This window comes from Heptranchias perlo, chromosome 16 (assembly GCF_035084215.1).
Source record: "Heptranchias perlo isolate sHepPer1 chromosome 16, sHepPer1.hap1, whole genome shotgun sequence".
Lineage (NCBI taxonomy): Eukaryota > Metazoa > Chordata > Chondrichthyes > Hexanchiformes > Hexanchidae > Heptranchias > Heptranchias perlo.
This window is the reverse complement of record NC_090340.1, coordinates 4,802,983-4,826,582: the sequence shown is the minus strand read 5'-3', so window position 1 is coordinate 4,826,582 and position 23,600 is coordinate 4,802,983. Positions and strand designations below refer to the sequence as shown.

Sequence of the window (23,600 nt, the reverse complement as noted above, 5' to 3'; positions counted from 1 at the left end):
CAAAATGGATACAGAATTGGCTGAGTGACTTGAAACAGAGAGTAGTGGTGAACTGTTGTTTTTCGGACTAGAGGGACGTGTACAGTGCTGTTCCCCACGGGTCAGTGCTGGGACCACTGCTTTTCGTGATATATATTAATGACTTGCACTTGGGGGTAGAGGGCACAATTTCAAAATTTGCAGATGACACAAAACTTGGAAGGCTAATAAACAGTGAGGAGGATAGTAATAGACATCAAGAGGATATAGCCAGGCTGGTGGCATGGGCGGACACGTGGCAGATGACATTTAACGCAGAAAACTGCGAAGTGTTACATTTTGGAAGGAAGAACGAGGAGTGGCAATACAAACTAGAGGGCACAACTCTAAAAGGGGTACATGAACAGAGCGATCTGGGGGTATACATGCAAAATCGTTGAAGGTGGCAGGGCAGGTTGAGAATGCGGTTAAAAAAAGCATACGGGATCCTAGGCTTTATAAATAAAGGCATGGAGTACAAAAGTATGGAAGTCATGATGAACCTTCATAAAACACTGGTTCGGCCACAACTGGAGTATTGTGTCTAGTTCTGGGCACTGCACTTCAGGAAAGATGTGAAGGCATGAGAGAGTGCAGAATAGATTTACTGGAATGAATCCAGAGATGAGGGAATTTAGTTACGTGGATAGACTGGAGAAGCTGGTGTTGTTCTCCTTGGAACAGAGAGGATTGCGAGGAGATTTGATAGAGGTATTCAAAATCATGAAGGGTCTGGACATAGTGGATAGAGAAAAACTGTTCCCATTAGCGGAATTGTCAAGAACCAGAGGACATAGATTTAATGTGATTGGCAAAAGAACTAAAGGTGACATGAGGAAATACTTTTTACATAGCGAGTGGTTAGGATCTGGAATACACTGCCAGAGGGATGGTGGAAACAGATTCAATCATAGCCTTCGAAAGGGAACTGGATAAGTGCTTGAAAGCAAGTACTTGGGAATAGGGCGGGGGAGTGGGACTAACTGGATTGTTCTTGCATAGACCCGGCGCGGACTTGATGGGCCTCCTTCCACTTTATGGCCATTGGTCACTGCTGGGCGATGCTGCTGGTGACTGGGTGATGCCGCTGGTGATTGTGTGATTTGTGTGCATATGTTTATGTATTATATGTGTATGTGTACAAATGTGTGTGTATGTGTCTGTGCATGTCTGTATGCATGCTTGTTATGAGTGCGTTTCTATGTGTATGTTTGTTTATCTGTGTGAGCATGGTCATGTATTATGTGTGCGTAAATGTATTTGTGTGTATTTTGCTTCTGTTATATGTCTGTGTTTGCCCTGTTCTCTTATAGGAATACTGTGCGGGTGATTTGGCAAGCGAAGTCTTTAGTTTTTTTTATGTATTTGTGCGTATCTGTGTGTGTTATGTGTGAATGTGTGTATATGTACATGTGTTTTTGTGTTTGTATGCGTGTGTATATTTATATGCATGTAAATATGAATTATGTGTTTAAGTAAAATGCATGTGTGTGCGCATCATGTGCATATATGTGTTGTCTGTGTGTGTTACATGTGCAAGCATGTATATGTGTATGAACATGTGTGTATATCATGTATGTACATGTATGTGTTATATATGTGTGTTGTGTGTTGTTTTTAATCTTTTATGTGTGTGTATTTATGTATGTGCTTATTATGTGCACCGGATATATGTTTGTGTTAGGTTTGTCCTAATGTGCGTGTCCATGTGTGTCCATATTTGCATGTACGTGATTTGTGTGTTTGTGAAAGTATGTGCATGTACTTCTGCTACAGGATCTACTGTTGGGTTGATTTTCCTTATGCATTATTCAGTTTTATGTGTATACATGTGCATCTGTGTGTGTAATGTGTGAATAAGTTTAGTTGTATATGTGTACATGTGTGTGTTATGCATGTATATGTGAGTTATGCTATTGTATGTACAATTCATGTCTGTTTGCGTGTTATGTGTTTATATGCAATGTCTGTGTGTTATATGTGTGTGTATGTATGCGTGTATGCATATGTGTGCCTATTATGTGGGGACATATGTGTGTTTGTTATGTGTGTTTGTGTGTGGATGTTCTGCATGTATGTGTTTGATACGTATACGTATGTATTGTGTGTTATAAGTGCTTACGTGGTTTATGTGTGTGGCTGTGTGAGTGTATGTTTACTTTCCCTACTGTGTTACAGGAGCTAATGTTCGGGTGATTTTCCACGTGAATTCTTCAGTTTTATAATTATATATATGTATATGTATGTGTATATTTTATGTGAGTCTGTGTGCGTGTTATGTGTGTGTACGTGTGCGTATGTTTATATATCATTTGTGGGTGTGTGTATTATGTGTGTATAAATGTGTTCCTGTGTTATGTGTGTCTGCGTGTGTTTTGTGTGTATTATGTTTGTTTGTTTTATGTATATGGCTGGGTTTGTATTATGTGTGTGCGTATATATGGTGTGTGTACATATGTGTCTATTTTCCACTGGTCTGTTTGGTTGATTTGCCAGGTGACGTCTTCAGTTCTGTATGTATACGTGTGCACATATATATTCTGTATATGTGATTAACTGTATAAACGTAACCAACTCATAATCATCACCTTAATATTTTTACTCGAAGCTTATTTGCAGTCTTTCTTGGTGGGCCCAACTTCCAGCCGCTCACAATCCCTCTGCTGCTTCTCTTTGTCATATCTTGAGCCAGGGCACAAAGTCCATATAACAATGTTCCTTTAAGTTCACTCTTCGTATAAGCACCTGACCATATCTCCAACAATTCACAATGCTGGGCATGCACAGCTCCCCACTGCCATGGGCCTGTAGCACGTAGCCCATTCCCACTGGTCGACCTGTCCGCTTGCAACTCCAGTCGGCAGTGCCATCGCCGGTCGCGGCTAATGCCTCAATCCACTCCCCTTTCTTCACTTCCCTTAAGTGCTTGTCTTGACTGACACTGATTCGCGGGTCCATCAGCCTCTGAGATCAAGACCCTCGGCTGCCCGATGCAATTAAGCAGCCCCAATCCCAGATGCAGTCTGTTTCCCTTAAACTGCAATAAATTATATAAAAACAAAGAGCACAGAAAAACTGCTGTGACAACAGATATTATCTTCTCTTTTTCGTCTACTCTCCCAACCCACCCTCACAACTCACTATCATTGTCAGCCTCTCCAAGATCCATCTGCTCGCTGTGCACGCAAGTCTCTCTGTCACGTCGCCACTGCTAATTCCCTGCAGTTATTTCGCTGTCCCGCCGTCCCATTTCTGTCTGGTTCCGTGCTCCCTGGCACTCGTGGCCCCAAGATGGCTCTCTGGTGTTTGGGCTACTCATTGTCCTCGCCTCCCTTTGTGTCCACTCCACCTCCCTTTCACCATCCAGTCCATCCCTCTTTCAACCTCTCCTCTTCAATCTGCTCCCCTTCCCCCTCCCGCTCCTGTCATCTTTCGCCTCCCCCTCCTCCCACGTTCCTTCCCGTTCTTGTCCGCCTTCACTCCCCCCTCTCCCTTTATTTATCATCCTTTTCTTCCTACCTGCTTAACCCCCTCAAGTCTTTCCACCCTTCCTCATCTCCCCTTTTCCTTTTCCTGCTTTTCCCCAGGATCAAACCCGTCCCTACCTTCCCTCTCCATCTCGCATCTAACGCTTCCTTTGCGTTCCCACGGATCTTTAATCCGACTGAATTCCATGTTCTGCCTTCTACCTCTGGCCCCTTTACTGCCATCATCACTGTCCTCCATCGGCTCGCCCTATTAATTCACCACCTGAAGACTCCATTTGGTTCACACTGTCAGTGGTAGATTTTCAACTCCCTCCCATGGACGGTAAAGTGGCGGTGTGGCCGCCCAACGCTTCAGGAACCTGCTCGAATTTAATGTCCATTGTGTAACACAGTTGAAAATGGATTAGTAATAATGTAAAGTATTAGTTTTAAAACTACAGAATGTATGGGGTAAATTTAAATTTGAGCGACAGTCTAAAACGGCTGATATCGAATCGGCAGCCCTTTTTACATCTCTCCCCATTTTTTATTTCCATTGAAGTCAATGTAAAACGGGCGGCCAATTCGCTATCAACCATTTTACACCGTCAGACGATGTGAGCAGCTGAGGAGGTAGTCAGTCCCCACATTCAGGACACAGTAAAATCGTTAACCTTTAATAAACTGGAACGATTCAGACCGAATATAAAGCAGGAAGACGGGAAGTGATGTCAGTGGTTTGATGTGGCGAAGAGTAGTTGACAGCTGATTGCCAAACTGAGTGTGCAATCTGCAGTGGGGCTGGTGGGGCGGAGTTGGGGGGTTGTTCTTTGAGAAGACGCGAGAGATCACGGGGCTGCGGACACTAAAGCTGTTTATTTGGACATGAGTTTCAGCGTTCGGTACATGACTGTGATCTAATCTCACTGCGGTTTAAGTAAATACAGCTCCGCTGAAATAAACCCTGAAATGTTTAATCCTTGTACCCAAGGTACTCACTGCCTTCAGTTAGCTCTCTCTCTCTATCTCTCGCTCTGCCGTTTCTTACTAAACTCATTTAAACTGCCCTTCTGTTGCTTTCCAGCACAGTCTACTGACCGATTCCAAACCATCAGGCTGTGCCATTTCCTGGTGGGGTTAATGCTCAATCTAATGGGACCTACCCACATTGTGGACCGTTTCAAATCAGTACCCTTTTTAAGCTAAGACATTCATTTCTTATTTCGGATAATCGCTGGCACCGAAGAAGGAAACCACCGAGACTGAGAAGTCAGGCCGCCCTTTAGACTGAAATCTGCACTCCACACACTCCAGTTACGGGCCCCCAATCATTAACGGCCCGTGGGTTCACGTCCCCCAGGAGGTCCTGATTGATGCTTCCTGTTACTCTTCCAATAAGTAGAGCAGTTTTATTGAGGGACCTGGAGTTTCACAGCCGGTCCTGAGCAGTACTTCTATCCGATTTATCAATAAACTCATAATTTGTATCCAGTGATACGGTTCCTTATTTGAATCCGCTCTGGTTCTTTTTTGTTCTCTTATTACCTTTTAACGTTTAATTTTGTCTCATTTGTCACGCAACGATTCATCCATTGAGAGCTCTCGCACTCCTTTTCCAACATTTCCTTCACTTTTCGCCCCAGACCCTCCCCCGCCTGGGCCATGCTGTGGGAAGTTCACCACCTCCCAACTGAATCAGGGACTCACAACCACTGATTACTGGATATGAATGCGAAAATTCATCTCGATGAAAATGTTTACAGTCAGCAGAAAAGGGCATCACATCAACACGAGGGGCTGAATCTGAACTAAGTTCCCAAAGGTGAAAGGACACTGTGCCGATACGCTGTTTTACGAACTCCTGCAGACAGTGGACATCCGACTGTCCATTTTACATGTTTCCAATTGATTTGTCTCATCCGTTTTGTAGTTTTCCTGCCCTGTTTATTGAAACACCGCTTTAAGCTGATCGAACGTTTTCCTTTAGCCGCCTTTGTGCTGTGGCTACAAGGTCTAATGGGGCTTGTGCGTGAGCGACTCAATGGCGATTAGTGGAGAAAGACCCGAAAGTATATGTGCCGAGCTGAAAACAGTTTTCGTGCAAACTAAGTGACCATTTGATCTAAGGGGACTACAGTTTAGAGATAACACACTAACAGTTCAAACCATAGGTTAGCAGCAGCAATTGTGGTCACCAAGATGCGCACAACCCTCCTTATCAATCACAATAACTGCAGCTCTTTGGGGTTGCTAGAATTTAACAACCTGTTTGAGCATAGCTCTCCGTGTTTTGGGACATTACCCACCTCCTCCGTCGAATCATATTAATGTACCTCGCTCATTTGTTGTCCATCGTGTGTTGTCAATCGTGTGTTCTCTGATCGTTCATATCTGTCGCATTCCAATTATTCTCTCTATCACCTGCTGACCTATTTCCTTATTATTCTCAGATGCTGTCTGCTCGTGGTGAGCAGTTCAGACTCATCAATGACGCTGCTGCTGGTCGGTGAGAACACGACAGCAGAGCAATGGCAGTTTTCGCTCCCATTCCTGCTCTGCAGCGACGCCGCTGTTCACTTCCGGACCGGGTGGAGATTTTCTACCTTCATTTTGTCCGGTGCTTTTTATTTTTCAATTGTACTTTTCCTCAAGCTGGAAATATAATATCCTTTTGGTGAAAGGCGCAAAATATAACTTCATAATCTCACTAGCTACCTTTGGAAATTTAGATTAAGTTGCTTCCACTTACAATACACTGTCAGTCTTTCAATATGATGTTTTTAAGCAACAGAAATAATCCAAGAAAATGGTTTCCCTTACTACTTCTCAATCTTAGACTCTAACAGCCCCCCCCCCCCCCTCTTTGTTGGATCTTGGGTTAATGCCTGAGATCCACACCTCATCTTGTTGGCATCACAGAGCTATCGAGAGCCAGTTGCTCTGCTGGTCCAACTTTCATTCGGTTAAAATTACACATCATGATACAGACAAAGAAAATACCAAAATCCACAGTGAAACCTACGGTCCCCCCAAATACTACCATATTATCAAGAAACCATCCCTTGCATTTAAAAATAAAGTCTTGCAGCTCTCGTTTTACCGTTATCCATTGCTCCCTGGGCCTCAAATGTATCAAATTCAGTTTTCGCTGAAGGGAACCCAACCCTGAATTTTGGAATTCCAAGTTCTATATCCCTCTTTATTTTAATTTCAAGCTCTCTGATAGGTTTCATTAATTTGTACTCTGTTGGATCTGCATTTCAGAGTACTAAAAGAGGTAGCCATGGAAATGGTGGATGCATTTTTTGTCATCTTCCAAAATTCTATAGATTATGGAACAGTTCCTGCAGATTGGTGGGTGGCAAATGAAACCCAACTATTTAAAAAAGGAGGGAGGAAGAAAACAGGGAAGTACAGACCGGTTAGTCTAACATCAGTCGTAGGGAAAATGCTGCAGTCTATTATAAAGGATGTGATAACAGGACACTTAGAAAATGTAGATAGCGAGAGTTTCTATAGTTATATAAATGAAAAAGGGTGGCTAAGGCAAACTTAGGTCCCTTAGGGGATGAGACCGGGAAATTAATGATGGGAAACATGGAGATGGCAAAAATGCTGAACAAATATTTTGTTTCACTCTTTACACTGGACAAACAGGGGGCTCTCGGAGGGGGGGAGGAGCTTAATACGATTAAAATCACTAAGGAATTGGTACTCAGTAAATTAATGGGACTCAAGGCGGATAAATCCCCTAGACCTGATGGCTTACATCCTAGGGTCTTGAGGGAAGTGGCAGTAGGGATTGTGGATGCTTTGGTAATAATTTTCCAAAATTCTCTGGACTCGGCAAAGGTCCCGGCAGATTGGAAAACTGCTAATGTAGCACCCTTATTTTAAAAAAGGGTAGTAGGCAGAAGGCTGGAAGTTATAGACCAGTTAGCCTAACATCTGTGGTGGGTAAAATTTTGGAGTCCATTATTAAGGAGACAGTCGCGGAACATTTGGATAAACATAATATAATAGGACAAAGTCAGCATGGTTTTATGAAGGGGAAGTCATGTCTGACAAATTTTCTTGAGTTCTTTGAGGACATAATGTACAGGGTGGATAAAGGGGAACCAGTGGACGTAGTGTATTTAGACTTCCAGAAGGCATTCGGCAAGGTGCCACACAAAAGATTATTGCTCAAGATAAAGAATCACTGGATTGGGGGTAATATTCTGGCATGGGTGGAGGATTGGTTGTCTGACAGAAGCAGAGAGTTGGGATAAATGGTTCATTCTCGGACTGGCAACCAGTAGCCAGTGGTGTTCCGCAGGGGTCCGTGCTGGGTCCCCAACTCTTTACAATCTATATTAACGATTTGGAGGAGTGGACCGAGTGTAACGTATCAAAGTTTGCAGATGATACTGAGATGGGAGGGAATATAGAGAGTGAGGAGGACATAAAAAACCTACAAGGGGATATAGACAGGTTGGGTGAGTGGGCGGAGATTTGGCAGATGCAATACAATATTCGAAAATGTGAGGTTGTGCACTTTGGCAGGAAAAATCAGAGAGCAAGTTATTATCTTAATGGCGAGAAACTGGAAAGTACTGCAGTACAAAGGGATCTGGGGGTTCTAGTGCAAGAAAATCAAAAAGTTAGTATGCAGGTGCAGCAGGTGATCAAGAAGTCCAACGGAAAGTTGGCTTTTATTGCTAGGGGGATAGAATATAAAAACAGGGAGGTATTGCTGCAGTTATATAAGGTATTGATGTGACCGCACCTGGAATACTGCATACAGTTTTGGTGTCCTTACTTAAGAAAAGACATACTTGCTCTCGAGGCAGTACAAAGAAGGTTCACTCGGTTAATCCCGGGGATGAGGGGGTGGACATATGAGGAGAGGTTGAGTATATTGGAACTCTACTCATTGGAGTTCAGAAGAATGAGAGGCGATCTTATTGAAACACATAATATTGTGAAGCGGCTTAATCGGGTGGATGCGGTGAGGATGTTCCCAAGGATGGGTGAAACTAGAACTAGGGGCATAATCTTAGAATAAGGGGCTGCCATTTCAAAACTGAGATGAGGAGAAACTTCTTCACTCAGAGAGTAGTAGGTCTGTGGAATTTGCTGCCCCAGGAAGCTGTGGACGCTCCATCATTAAATAAATTTAAAACAGAAATAGACAGTTTCCTAGAAGTAAAGAGAATTAGGGGTTATGGGGAACGGGCAGGAAATTGGACATGAATTTAAATTTGAGGTTAGGATCAGATCAGCCATGAACTTATTGAATGGCGGAGCAGGCTCGAGCGGCCGATTGGCCGACTCCTGCTCCTATTTCTTATGTTCTTATGTAAACATGAGTTAAGGAAAGAGAAATCGTGTTTGACAAACCTTGTGGATTTTTTTGTGGATGTAACTGGTAGAATAAGGGAGAACCAGTGGATGTGGTGTATTTGGATTTTGAGAAGGCCTTTGATAAAGTCCCACAAGAGGTTATTGTGCAAAATTAAAATAAATAGGATTGGTGGTAATATACTGGCACGGATTGAAAATTGGTTAACAGACAGGAAACAGAGAGTAGGAATAAATGGGTCTTTTTCGGGGTGTCAGGCAGTGACTATTGCGGTACCGCAGGAATCAGTACTTGGGTCCCACTTATTCACAACATATTTCAATGATTTGGACGAGTGAACCAAATGTAATACTTCCAAGTTTGCTGACGACAAAAATAGGTGGTATCTTGAGTTTTGAGGAGGATGTCAAGATGCTTCAAGGAAATTTAGACAAGTTGAGTTTGCGACCAAATACATGGAAGATGCAGTATAATGTGGATAAATGTGAAGTTATTCACTATGGAAGGAAAAACAGAAAGGCAGACTATTATTTAAATGGTGATAGATTGGGAAATGTTAATGTGCAAAGGGACCTGGGTGTCCTTGTACACAAGCAGATATTCAGGTGCAGATAGCAGTTAGGAAGACAAATGGTATGTTGGCCTTCGTTGCAAGAGGATTTGAGTACAGGAACAAGGACGTCTTACTGCAGTTATACAGGGCCTTGGTGGGACCACACCTGGAGTATTGTGTGCAATTTTGGTCTCCTACCTAAGAAAGGATACATTTGCCATAGAGGGAGTGCAGCGTAGGTTCACCAGACTGAATACTGGGATGGTAGGACTATCGTATGAGGAGAGATTGGGCCGACAGGCCTGTATTCACTCGCGTTTAGAAGATTGAGAGGGGGTCTCATTGAATCATATAAAATTCTGACAGAGCTAGATTGCCTCGATGCGGGGAGAATGTTTCCCCTGGCTGGGATGTCCAGACCGAGGGTGTCACAGTCTCAGGATACGGGGTAGGCCATTTAGGATTGAGTTGAGGAGAAAATGCTTCACTCAGAGGGTGGTGAACCTGTGGAATTCTCCACCACGGAAGGCTGTAGGGTCCAAGTCACTGAATATATTTAAGATGGAGCTAGATAGATTCTAGACACAATGGCATCAAGGGGTATGGGGCGAGAGCGGGAATATTGTATTGAGATAGAGGCATGATCATATTGAATGGCGGGGCAGGCTCGAAGGGCCGAATGGCCTACTCCTGCTCCTATTTTCTATATTTTGCTATGTTTCTGTTTAAGTAAAATGTTGGTTTCTCCACAGAGCATGTGCTTCGATGAAAAAAGTTCAAATCAGTAGTCTTGCAGTGTATGTTCTCACTCTTCTGAGCCACATTAACCTCTCCAGAGAGTGGCATTGTCCATGCGACTGAGCATGTCTGAGACCCATCGCGGGTCTTACTGTACTTCCTGTTCATAAACAGAGCTGCTTCATGATGGGGAGTAAGCAGGGCTGTGTACGTGCAGTCTATGATGTCCTGCTCCTGCGGAAATCCAGCAATGCGGGTATTCTTTCTTCCTGCTTGTCAATTTCCATGGGGAAGGTGACCAACTGCTGACGCCTCGTAGATATCAGTGCAACAGTGCCCTGTAGGATGGCGATCTGCACAACAAACTGATTGATGTTGTTGATGATTCCAGAAGCAGTTTAGAAGGAGCCAGAAGCCTCAAAGTTTGGAGCGAGAGTGACTTTCACTGCCACAGGGAATACGTTGCCGACCCTGGTGCTCTGTTCCAATTCTCACTGCAACAGGTGGCACATTTAAGTGACTTTCTCCCTGTTGAAACACAGCCGCCATACAATCTGTTCCTCTGTGAGGTCCAGGTATGAGGATCGGTTCCTGAAGACCCGCATGCTGTAAGATCTTGCCTCCTTCGCCCTCTTCTACCAGCCTGTTCAGGTCCTTGTTGCGTTCCTTGCTGCTCCTCCTTTTCCTCATTTGTGAGGCTCAATGGTCCGCCCAGCAGCATTCACATGTTCAGTAATTGGGAACTAGAAAAATCAGTGAAACGATGGTAACCTTTGGCAAACTCGTTCCTCCATAAGTTTTAACAGCGAAACAGTATCAAAAAACAGCTCAAACTAACAACATCCGCGCAGCCTAAACCAGCTAACCAAAGGTTCACCTTAATGGAGCTGAATATCTCTTTAAATATAACTTCTGAAAGTTGTCTTCCGACTGTTCCACGACAATATGCTGGACAGATAAAGGAACTGATGGTTGAGACGCAAACATAGTGTGGTAGTATTTTTTTTATTCGTTCGTGGGATGTTGGCGTCGCTGGCGAGGCCAGCATGTATTGCCCATCACAAATTGCCTTTGAGAAGGTGGCGTTGAGCCGCCTTCTTGAACCGCTGCAGTCCGTGTGGTGAAGGTTCTCCAACAGTGCTGTTAGGTAGGGAGTTCCAAGATTTTGCCACAGCGATGATGAAGGATCGGCGATATATTTCCAAGTCGGGATGGTGTGTGACTTGGAGGGGAACGTGCAGTTGGTGTTGTTCCCACGTACCTGCTGTTCCTGTCGTTCTGGGTGGTAAAGCTCCTGGGTTTGGGAGGTTTTGTCGAAGAAGCCTTGGCGAGTTGCTGCAATGAATCCTGTGGATGGTACACACTGCAGCCACTTTGCGCCGGTGGTGAAGGGAGTGAATGTTTAGTCGTGGATGGGGTGCCAATCAAGCGGGCTGCTTTGTTCTGGATGGTGTCGAGCTTCTTGAGTATTGTTGGAGCTGCACTCTTCCAGGCAAGTGGAGAGTATTCCATTAGAGTCCTGACTTGTGCCTTGTAGATGGTGCAAAGGATTTGGGGAGTCAGTAGGTGAGTCATTCGCCGCAGAATACCCAGCTTCTGACCTGTTCTTATAGCCACAGTATTTATATGGCTGGTCCAGTTAAGTTTCTGGTTAATGGTGACCCCCAAGATGTGGATTGTGGGGGATTCGGCGATGGTAATGCCGTTGAATGTCAAGGGGAGGTGGTTGGACTATCTCTTGTTGGAGATGGTGATCGCCTGGTACTTGTCTGGTGCGAATGTTACTTGCCACTTATGAGCCCAAGCCTGGATGTAGCCCAGGTCTTGCTGCATGTGGGCTCGGACTGCTTCATTATTTGAGGGGTTGCGAATGGAACTGAAAACTGTGCAACCATCAGCGAACGTTACCATTTCTGACCTTATGATAGAGGGAAGGACACTGCCCTGCGGAACTCCTGCAACAATGTCCTGGGTCTCAGATGATTGGCCTTCAACAACCACTACTATCTTCCTTTGTGCCAAGTATGACTTCAGCCACTGGAGAGTTTTCCCCCTGATTCCCATTGATTGCAATTTTACTCGGGCTCCTTGGTGCCACACTGGGTCAAATGCTGCCTTCATATCAAGGGCAATCACTCTCACCTCACCTCTGGAATTCAGCTCTTTTGTCCATGTTTGGACCATGGCTGTAATGAGGTCTGGAGCCGAGTGGTCCTGGCGGAACCCAAACTGAGCATCGGTGAGCAGGTTATTGGTGAGTAAGTGCCGCTTGATAGCACTGTCGACGACACCTTCATCACTTTGCTGATGATTGAGAGTAGACTGATATTAGGTCCAGCACAGAAAGAGGCTATTCGGCGCATCGTGCCAGTGCCTGCTCTTTTAAAGTGCTATCTAATTAGTACCACTCCGCTGCTCTTTCCCCGTTGCCTTGTAACTTTTTTCCCTTCAAGTATTTATCCAATTCCCTTTTAGGAGTTGCTATTGAATCTGCTTTCACCATCCTTTCCGGCAGTGCATTCCAGATCATAACAACTCGCTGCGTAAAAAACATTTCCTCATATTGCCTCTAGCTCTTTTGCCAATCACCTTAAATATGTATACTCTTGTTACCGACACAGCCACCAATGAAAATAGTTTTTCATTATTTTCTCTATCAAAACGGTTCATGTTTTTGAACACATCTGTCAAATATCCTCTTAACCTTCTCTGCTCGAAGGAGAACATCCCTAACTTGTCCAGTCTCTCTCCATAACGAAAGACCCTCATCCCTGGTGCCGTTCTCTTAAATCTGTTCTCCATTCCCTCTTAGGACTTGAGATCCTTCCCAAATTGCGGTGCACAGTATTGAAAACAATACACCAGCTGAGGCCTAACGAGTGCTTGACAAAAGTTTATCACAACTTCCTTGCTTTTATACTCCATGCCACTACTAATAAAGCCCAGGTACCCATATGCCTTTTTAACAGCATTCTCAATTTTTCGTACCACCTTCAAAGATTTGTATATGTCCACCCACAGGTCTCTCTGTTCCTGCACGCCCTTTAAAATTGTACTATTTAGTTCATATTGTCCCTCCGCATTCTTCCTGCAAAAAAATGTATCACTGCACACTTCTCAGCATTCAATTTCATCTGTCACGTGTGTGCCTATTTCACCAGTCTGTCTATGTCTTCCAGAAGTCTGTTAGTATCCTTCACATTGTTTATTACAATCCCCAGTTTCATATCATCTGCAAACTCTGAAATTATACCCTGTATTCCCAAGTCCATGTTACGAATATATATTAAAAAGGGCAGTGAATCTAATACCGACCCCGATGGAACACAAATGTGTACTTCTCTTCAGTCAGAAAAACAACCGTTCACCACAACAATTTGCTTCCTGTCCTTTAGCCAGTTTTGTATCCATGTTGCCAATGTCCCTTTAATCCTATGGACTTCAATTTTTCTAAAAAAATCTATTGTATGGTACTATATCAAATGCCTTTTGAAAGCATATAAAATCAACATCAACCGCATTACTCTCATCAACCTACTCCATTACTTCATCAAAGCACTCAATCAAATTAGTGAAACCCGGTTTTCCTTTAATAAATCCGTGCTGACTTTCATTTATTATCCCATAGTTTTCCAATTACCAATTAATTTTGTGCTGGATTACTGTCTCTAAAAGTTTCACCCGCACCGAAGTTAGACTCGCTGGCCTGAAATTGCCGGATTTATCCGTCTCTCCTTTTTCGAATCGTGGTTTAATATTTGAAATCCTCCAGTCCGTTGGCACTGCCGCAATATCTAAGGAGGATTGGAAGATTGTGGCCAGAGCCTCTACAATTTTCATCCTTACTTCCCTGAGTTCCCCATGATGCAATCCATGTTGTTGAAGCTGCACTCATCCAGGCAAGGGGAGAGTATTCCAACACACTCCTGACTTGTGCCTTGTAGAAGGTGGAAAGGCTTTGGGGAGTCAAGATGTGATCACTCGCAGCAGAATACCCAGCCTCTGACCTGCTCTTGTAGCCACAGTATTGTATGGCTGGTCCAGTTAAATTTCTGGTCAATGCTGACCCCCAGGATGTTGATGGTGGGGGATTCAGCAATGGTAATGCCGTTGAACGTCAAGGGGAGGTGGTTAGACTCTCTCTTGTTGGAGATGGTCATTGCCTGGCACTTGTCTGGCGTGAATGTTACTTGCCACTTACAAGCCCAGGCCTGGATCTTGTCCAGGTCTTGCTGCATGCGGGCTCGGAATGCTTCATTATTCAGTTAATTTTGTTCCTACATTAAAAAAATGCGATACAACAAGTCCAGGGAACGATAGACCAGTTGGCTTTTCATCGGTGGTAGGATAGATAATATAATCTTTACTCAAAGAAGCAATTGAAAAATATCTTGAAACTGAAGATATAATAAAGAATAGTCAATATGGATTTCAAAAGGAAAGGTCGTGCATGACCAACCTTACTGAATTCTTTGAAGAAGTAACAGAAAGAGTAGACAAGGATAATGTAGTAGATGTAGTGTAAATGGATTTTTAAAAGGCCTTCGATAAGGTACTACATGGAAAAATAATGACTAAAGAGAGAGCATGTGGAGTCGGGACAAGAAACAAAATTAATAGCGAGCTGGCTACTTAACAGAAAACAGAGAGTAGGGGTTAAAGGGAGTTAGTCAGACTGACGGAAGATGGGGAGTGGTGCTCCAAAGAGATCGGTGCTGGGACCACTGCTGTTCAGTGTTTTTATAAACGATTTGAACTCGAGAAACGGAAATACAATTTTAAAATTGGCGGTTGACACAAAATTGTGTGGCATCGTTAATACTAAAGAAGAATGCAACAAAATCCAAGAAGACGTTAATGAACTTTCAGAATGAGCGTGTAAATAGTGAAATAATTTTAGTAAAGCTAAGTGTGAGGTGATTTAATAGTTGGAATAAGGAGGCCGCATACTCCTTGGGAAATAATAGTCCAAATGGGATGCAGGAGAAAAGAGATCTCGGGTTACACATTCACAAATCACAAAAAATAGCAACGTTAGTTAACAAGGCCATAACAATGCAAACTATGCACTGGGGTTCATTTCTAGACGGATAGAATTTAAAAGCATGGAAGTTATGTTAAACATTAAAAGAATGTTGGTTAGACCATACTGTGTTCTGACCACTACACGACAAAAAGGATATAGAGGCATTCGAAAAGGTGCAAAAAAGATTTACAAGGATGATACCAGAACTGAGAGGTTATAACTACCAGGAAAGAATGACTAGGCTGGGGCCCTTTTCTCCAGAAATGAGAAGTATGAGGTGAGAGCTTTTTTTTGTTCGTTCATGGGATGTGGGTGTCGCAGGCAAGGCTGGCATTTATTGCCCATCCCTCATTGCCCTTGATCCGGTGGTGGTAATCCGCCTTCTTGAACCGCTGCGGTCCGTGTGGTGAAGGTTCTCCCACAGTGCTGTTAACAGAAATCTTCAAAATCATGAAGTGGTTTGATAGAGTAGGCGTAGAGAAGATTTTTCCACTTGCGGGGCAGTCCAATACTAAGGGCCATAAATATTATATAGTCACTAATAAATCCAAGAAATAATTCAGGAGAAACTTCTTTACCCAGTGTGATTAGAATGTGGAACTTGCTACCACGCAGAGCAGTTGAGGCGAACAGCATGGATGCATTTAAGGGAAGCAAGATAAGTACATGAGGGATAAAGGAATAGAACAATTTGCTGATAGGGTGAGATGAAATAGGATGGCAAGAGGCTCGTGTGAAGCATAAACACCAGGACAGATTAATGGGGTCTAACGGCCTGTTTCTATGCTGTAAATTCTATGTGATCTATGTAATTCTATGAATTTCACAGTGAGGCAGGGAGCCGGAGTCGGTCCCAGGCCTGTCCCACTGCACATTCGAAAACACCTGGTTCATTCCTGTCACAAGAGGCAAACTGAGTGATTAAAATAACCAGAGACGGAAATGTTCGGCACTGGGACAGATTTGATTAAAAGTGTCAAATGCATCCAGAAAGAGCGAAATCGGGAGTGAAAAGATTTCTCAACATTGAAAGTGTGAATTTCGCTAAAGCAAACTGAAGGAATAGTTGTTTCTGCACAGAAAGGGCCGCGGTAATTGATGTCCAGTCACCAAACACCATTCAGTTGGCCCGTTAGGAGCCTGATAATGATTTAATATTTAGATGGAATACATTCAGAACCCTCCCCGAAATCCGGTATATTCGCGACACAGGCCCAAAATAAACTCCACTGCTCACTCCTTCTAAATTAACAGAACTGACCCACAATAACTGGCCTCATCGATTTCCACCCTACGAAACAAGACGCTCCCATTTCCTTTGGTCCTATTTGAAACCTATAAAAGAGTTAAGCATTGACTCCTCCATTCACTGGAAGTGCAGATTTCAAGAATAAGCGCAACCTCCAAATCGCAGTGTCACTCTGCCAGTAAAAGCTGCTACTCCTTCTCTCATTCCAATAAATGACAATCCGGTTTACAAACACCCCACTAAATACAGGTAGGTGTCGACTACAGACGCCAAGGTTGTCAGCCCCTGTGTGACTTTAACATCACTGGACATTTGCTGGTGTTTATACAATCCCGTATTCTTCCCTTGGTTTGTTGATCCTGATCGCCGCATACTCCGCTACGTTTTCTTTCTGTTTCCTTCTTGCCATTTTCTGGGAGCCGGTCAGATCCGGAGACGCGTTAGTCAGTGTACAATCCGTCCCTTGCTTGGTCTGTGGAAGCAACAATGAAAGATCAATAGGATCTGTTACTCACACGAAGCGTTCTATGACTTCAATGTGCATTACTGAGGTCAGACGCCAGTACCGGACCATTCCTGGTTGGAATGGGCTGCTCCGTTTCTCGACTGTACCTGGGCATAGACGGTTCCATCTTCCTCACCTCTGGGTTTTCCAATGTTCCTGTGACCGCTGAAGTTGATAACAGCGTAAGACGGACTCCCGTCCTCTCTTCCTCCCACAGCCTGAAGAAAGTTTTTGGAGAAAGATTAGCTTCACATCAAATCACAAACAGCACCGTACAGGGCCACTAAAACCCAATGGCATCGGTTAAGGATTGGGTAAGTCTGATCAGTGCAGGTGATTGCTCAAATGGCGCTGGCGGTGTAATAAAAGGCCGGATAAGGACAAGGAAGGAAAATAATTCCCAGCCGGAGAAATTCTCTGCAATATATATATATATATTTTTATTCGTTCACGGGATGTGGGCGTCGCTGGCAAGGCCGGCATTTATTGCCCATCCCTAATTGCCCTTGAGAAGGTGGTGGTGAGCCGGCTTCTTGAACCGCTGCAGTCCGTGTGGTGACGGTTCTCCCACAGTGCTGTTAGGAAGGGAGTTCCAGGATTTTGACCCAGCCACAATGAAGGAACGGCGATATATTTCCAAGTCGGGATGGTGTGTGACTTGGAGGGGAACGTGCAGGTGGTGTTGTTCCCATGCGCCTGCTGCCCTTGTCCTTCTAGGTGGTAGAGGTCGCGGGTTTGGGAGGTGCTGTCGAAGAAGCCACGGCGAGTTGCTGCAGTGCATCCTGTGGATGGTGCACACTGCAGCCACAGTGCGCCGGTGGTGAAGGGAGTGAATATTTAGGGTGGTGGATGGGGTGCCAATCAAGCGGGCTGCTTTATCTTGGATGGTGTCGAGCTTCTTGAGTGTTGTTGGAGCTGCACTCATCCAGGCAAGTGGAGAGTATTCCATCACACTCCTGACTTGTGCCTTGTAGATGGTGGAAAGGCTTTGGGGAGTCAGGAGGTGAGTCACTCGCCGCAGAATACCCAGCCTCTGACCTGCTCTCGTAGCCACGGTATTTATATGGCTGGTCCAGTTAAGTTTCTTTTCAATGGTGACCCCCAGGATGTTGATGGTGGGGGATTCGGCGATGGTAATGCCGTTGAATGTCAAGGGGAGGTGGTTAGACTCTCTCTTGTTGGAGATGGTCATTGCCTGGCACTTATCTGGCGCGAATGTTACTTGCCACTTATCAGCCCAAGCCTGGATGTTGTCCAGGTCTTGCTGCATGCGGGCTCGGACTGCTTCATTATCTGAGGGGTTGCGAATGGAATTGAACACTGTGCAGTCATCAGCGAACGTCCCCATTTCTGATCTTATGATGGAGGGAAGGTCATTGATGAAGCAGCTGAAGATGGTTGGGCCTCGGACACTGCCCTGAGGAACTCCTGCAGCAATGCCCTGGGGCTGAGATGCTTGGCCTCCAACAACCACTACCATCTTCCTTTGTGCTAGGTATGACTCCAGCCACTGGAGAGTTTTCCCCCTGATTCCCATTTACTTCAATTTTACTAGGGCTCCTTGGTGCCACACTCGGTCAAATGCTGCCTTGATGTGAAGGGCAGTCACTCTCATCTCACCTCTGGAATTCAGCTCTTTTGTCCATGTTTCGACCAAGGCTGTAATGAGGTCTGGAGCCGAGTGGTCCTGGCGGAACCCAGACTGAGCATCGGTGAGCAGGTTATTGGTGATTAAGTGCCGCTTGATAGCACTGTCGACGACACCTTCCATCACTTTGCTGATGATTGAGAGTAGACTGATGGGGCGGTAATTGGCCGGATTGGATTTGTCCTGCTTTTTGTGGACAGGACATACCTGGGCAATTTTCCACATTGTCGGGTTGATACCAGTGTTGTAGCTGTACTGGAACAGCTTGGCTAGAGGCACAGCTAGTTCTGGAGCACAAGTCTTCAGCACTACAGCTGGGATGTTGTCGGGGCCCATAGCCTTTGCTGTATCCAGTTCACTCAGCCGTTTCTTGATATCACGTGGAGTGAATCGAATTGGCCGAAGACTGGCTTCCGTGATGGTGGGGATATCGGGAGGAGGCTGAGATGGATTATCCACTCGGCACTTCTGGCTGAAGATGGTTGCAAACGCTTCAGCCTTGTCTTTTGCACTCACGTGCTGGACTCCGCCATCATTGAGAATATACATTGACAAATATAGGTCAAGGCCTGGCCCCTGTGCTGTTGAGTAGTTAATGCACTTCCGAGTTCTGAGCTTGCTCATCTCAAGATAGACAATTGGTTTCGGTGCCTTTGGGTCAGGATGGGGACAATCTCGGCCAGCATTCCGTCCCAGTCAACACCCACAGACCCTGCTGGAAAGTTCATGGGTGGAGATGTCAAGTGAGAACAGGATCGAACAAAACTATGACGCTCCCATAGGTGAATAGCCAATCGACCGCACTGACAAGACACGAATATCTACAACGGCGCCTGCCACAATTGGAGTGCTGCATTAATACAGATACAATCGCGGCACTGACAGGGCAGAGACCACACTTTCAGCTGAACGAAGGTCTCTGGGGAACAATAAACCCGCAAGTGTTGACGGTGTGCTCCGCAGTTATTGAGAGCCGTCCTGATGGCCTAGTGATACCGGTTTAAATGTGGTATAAATATGCATTAGATGGCAATAGCAGTCTATTTCTCGTTACACAAGCATGACACTGACCTGCTCCTCGAAGTGGCCGGTTCTCTCCTCACTAATCTCCGTGTCTAGCAGAGAAATAAATTGAGACCAATGTCAATTTCACCATGAACCAGATGCGCGATGTGTCCGCCAAAATATACCCAACATTCCCGCAAAGTGATCAGAATCACCGATCAATAGAAAATGATCTGAACGGTCACTCAATTCTCCTGATTAGAACTTGACCCGTCACATCCGGTACTGTTGCTGGGCGAGATCCGAAGCCTTTTGCAACCGAATACCACGTGTCACATTCCCATCACCAGTTCCACCGCCCTTTACCCCAGATTTGTCGCCCCTCCCGACACAACCCTACATTTACTGTAAACGATTCACATCACCACCTTCAGTTGTTGCAAAGCACTAAGTTCGAACCGAAACTACGGGTCGCTTTAATGTTCAGACCTGCTGAAATTATTCTGAGGGATCTCTTGGGTTTAAGGTCTGACCCTCGTCACAAGATTCGGCCCCAGGAACATAAACTCACTTAGTGTAACGGACACCGCTCCCAAAATCTAGATCCCAGTCTGGGCCCGAGACACCGTGCCCTCCCCCTCGCTGCCGCCGTGCTGAAATTTAACTAACAAACCTAATTCTGAATCAGGATCGTGTCAGTTCTTACCTTCAGTTCTGACGAAATTGCATCGCTTGACAAGAATTACCAGCACGAGAATTATTAACCCGCCTGCTGCACACCCCGACACCAGGGAGTAGAGGAAAGTACTGTTGCCGTTAGCTAAGAGGGACAGAGAAATTGGAATTTTAGCATTTTGTAGGCGAGATATTGCGAAATATTTAATCAACGTCAGATATCAGGCAGCACCGACATATCACAGCTATCGCCTCTCATCGAGATACTAAGGCGACTCCATCGTATCTCAGCATCAAACGGCCAAAGTACAGCGCAGTGTAAAGCACACCGGGACTTTCCATGCCTGAAAATATCAGCATTTAATTCGGATTAATAATTGTATTTAATTAATGATTATGCAGTTTTGTTCATTATGTGTATGTAATATTTGTGTGCTTGTTGTGGGGGTGTGGGGGCCGGGGGGTGTGGGGGGTGGGGTTTAGCGGGAGGGGGCGGTGTCTTTTTGTATGGATGTGTCTGTCTGTCTCTCTCCCCGTGATTGTTTGTGCCGATTGGTCTCCAGGGAGAGGCAAAATCCCCTACAGAATTATAGGAGATTTCTCTCCGACCCTAAGGTGATGAGAAACGAGTTCCAGTAAATAACATTGACCTTGAGGGCCGTCATGCAACATCACACCTATCTTTTGTACACAACGATATCAGCCTCCTTCAGGAACTCGTCCAGCTCCTTTTGTACCTTTGCAGAAAATCCGCACTCACCACACGAGACTTCGACTTAATCCAAAGGTCAGTGATTTTCTGGACGATGACTATCCTCCAGATATCTAACCTTATTCTGTGCTTAAATGACATGTACCCACGAGCCCTCGTTCTCGCGAACAATTTAATTCAAGTGATCTATCCACGTGTACACAGTCCAGTCCCTTCATCGTTCAATTAATATCCCGAAGTCTACGCTTTTCGACAGTACAAATACCCAAATCCTTGAACCTATCGTGATAACTAAGGGTTTTTAAAATAATATCAATCTCGTGGCTCTGCGCTGAACTTTTTCCCCAATGCCCTTATAACTCTCACCATATGAGGGAATCAGAACTGGACACAATATTGCAGATGGGTTCTGCTCAAGGGAAAGGACATTATGGTGCTCTTTGTTTCTATCGGTTTGTCCCGGCTATACATCTTTATATTCTACTAGCTTTGGTCATCACCCCTCGGCCTTGGTCGTGGAATTTAGAGATTCAGACACTAACACCCATGTCTCTTTGCCCCTCAACAGACTTTAATTCAGAGCCTAGCACTGTACACACATGTTTGGTATTAAACCTCCCCACATGCATTAGACTACATTTATCTACTTTAAATGTCATCTGCCAGATACAGGCCCATTCCCCTATCGCATCTAGATCCGATTGTTAATGTTTTCTCCTTAAGGGTTCTGACATCAGCAGATATTTGTACCATCAGTGAACTAGTGGCCGCCTTCAACCAGATGATTGATATGAATCAAGAAGAGCAATTCTTACAGCGATCGCTAATGGACCCCTCTAGTAGCAGACAATGGAGGACCTGCCCATGTAGTTGAAGAGCTGGGCAGTGGAGATGGGTTTCCCCGCTCATTGCATTACGTCAGGTATTGTGTTTCGAAAGTATGGCTCATTTCAACATTTTGACCAGCAAGTACCAACTTCTGTTACTCCTCCACGTATCCTGACTGGCTGCATTGTCCCACAACTATTAAAGTCTACCCACTGTCAACGAGAAGGCAATTAATTCCCCAACCAAACATGGATCCGCCGTTCAATTGCGGAGGAATCCTTCTTGCACAGTGAGCACTGTGAGGGGCCGCCTCAAAAGCTTTTTTGACACTGTAAGTCCCTGAATCACTCCTATATGTAATACAGATACAGCTTACTGCAGTGGTGAGATGGTGGGTCTCTTACCCGGATCACGAACCGTGTAGCTGGCGTTGGCTGGAGCCGGGAGAGAGGCATGGGACACCTGGCAGATATAAACCGTCCCACTCTGCTCAGAGATGAGGGAGCTGGAAACTTGATACAATCCCTCTTCGCTCCGTGTTTCCACCAAGTTTATCCCAGATGTAATCTTGGAGCCATTTTGATACCAAGTGAGGTTTCACTCCTCGGGGAAAAAAACGGCCGTTGTACAGAGGAGTGTGAGAGACGGAGAGAGCAGACGGGTAATCTTCACAGGAGTTGGCGGCACTGGAAAGGAGATAAAGGAATTGAGTTGAAATCACTACTCGTATATTACATTGGACAAAGGAAAGAACAGACGGCGAGAAGGGAGAGCATGGAGCATCTGCAGAGTCCCTTTAAGAGGGAAATTTTACCGCCATATTAGAATTAATAACGAACGCTTGATTTGCTTGAAACAGAACATGGCGATATTTATTTCGTTCTTGTCTTTATCCAGCACTCGGTGACGGGAAGGCCCCATGTCTTGGCACTGAAATGAATTTAAGTCCGAGTTAAACCGAAACAGTCCCGTGGGATCTCTTCAATCTCGCGGTGTCTATTTCTGCTGGTGTTTCACTGTGATTTAGGCCTACGTTCTAAATCGGTTTCTGCGTTGCTAAAAGGGAGACAGTATTCTATAATATGGTTTCACTGACAGAGTGATAAATTAATACAAAAGCATGAAGGAAATTATTGTCTCTGTTCCAGTCTGGGACTCGTTGTTTAGGTCTAAAACGCGTCCAGTTGTCCTGTACCAGAGCTCACTCACTCGATTCATTCCCCAGATAATGTTCCAGTCCTGACCCCGGTTCTCGCTCTGTGTGAATTATTTCAAGTCTTTGTTCGTTTCCGATATCACGAATTAAAAGGGAGAGGCGCCAAAGTAGGATCAAATTTACCAACCTCCCAATATTCTGCAGTTACAGAGATCCGTATCCACCACTTCTTAAGGATCAAGTAAGTCGACGGATCTCAGTTTCCGACTGGGATCCTTGCTGGCGCAATATGAATCCTCATTGAGTGACCCATCTGTGACCCATTCATCGGCAGAGTCTCGCTGAATTTTACTGTCTCCGTGTTCCGTGTCCATTTACTTCCCGGTTAAATTAGAGAAGTTTAAGCTCAGAAAGAGTTCTCTACCTCAGGGCTGTACTCTGCCCACCCCCGCATTAATATTAATGTAATTCCCCCCTAATCCCTGTGTTTGATTTCCTTCAATAACCCTTCTGCCGATCTACCCCACGCTCTAATAACCCTTTGAGTGAAACAAATCTTCGAAAATCCTTTTACTCTTTCTACATTTATTCCCCTTGATCACCAGTGGGACTCGTCGGAGATCCCGTCTACTGGGTCTCACTTTAATTTCTTTTGACTCAGGAGATCTAGGACGGA

General features: G+C 44.9%; 1 long non-coding RNA gene across 1 annotated transcript; it reads right to left on the bottom strand.

The window, feature by feature from the left end:
- Nucleotides 1-17,081: 17,081 nt before the first annotated feature.
- On the bottom strand, nucleotides 17,082-22,457 carry LOC137333236 (uncharacterized). Its single transcript, XR_010965822.1, has 4 exons — nucleotides 22,173-22,457; nucleotides 20,260-20,373; nucleotides 19,620-19,663; nucleotides 17,082-17,118 (listed from the first exon to the last, which is right to left on the bottom strand). It is a non-coding gene; the product is annotated as an uncharacterized lncRNA (long non-coding RNA).
- Between the last annotated feature and the right edge of the window lie 1,143 nt (nucleotides 22,458-23,600).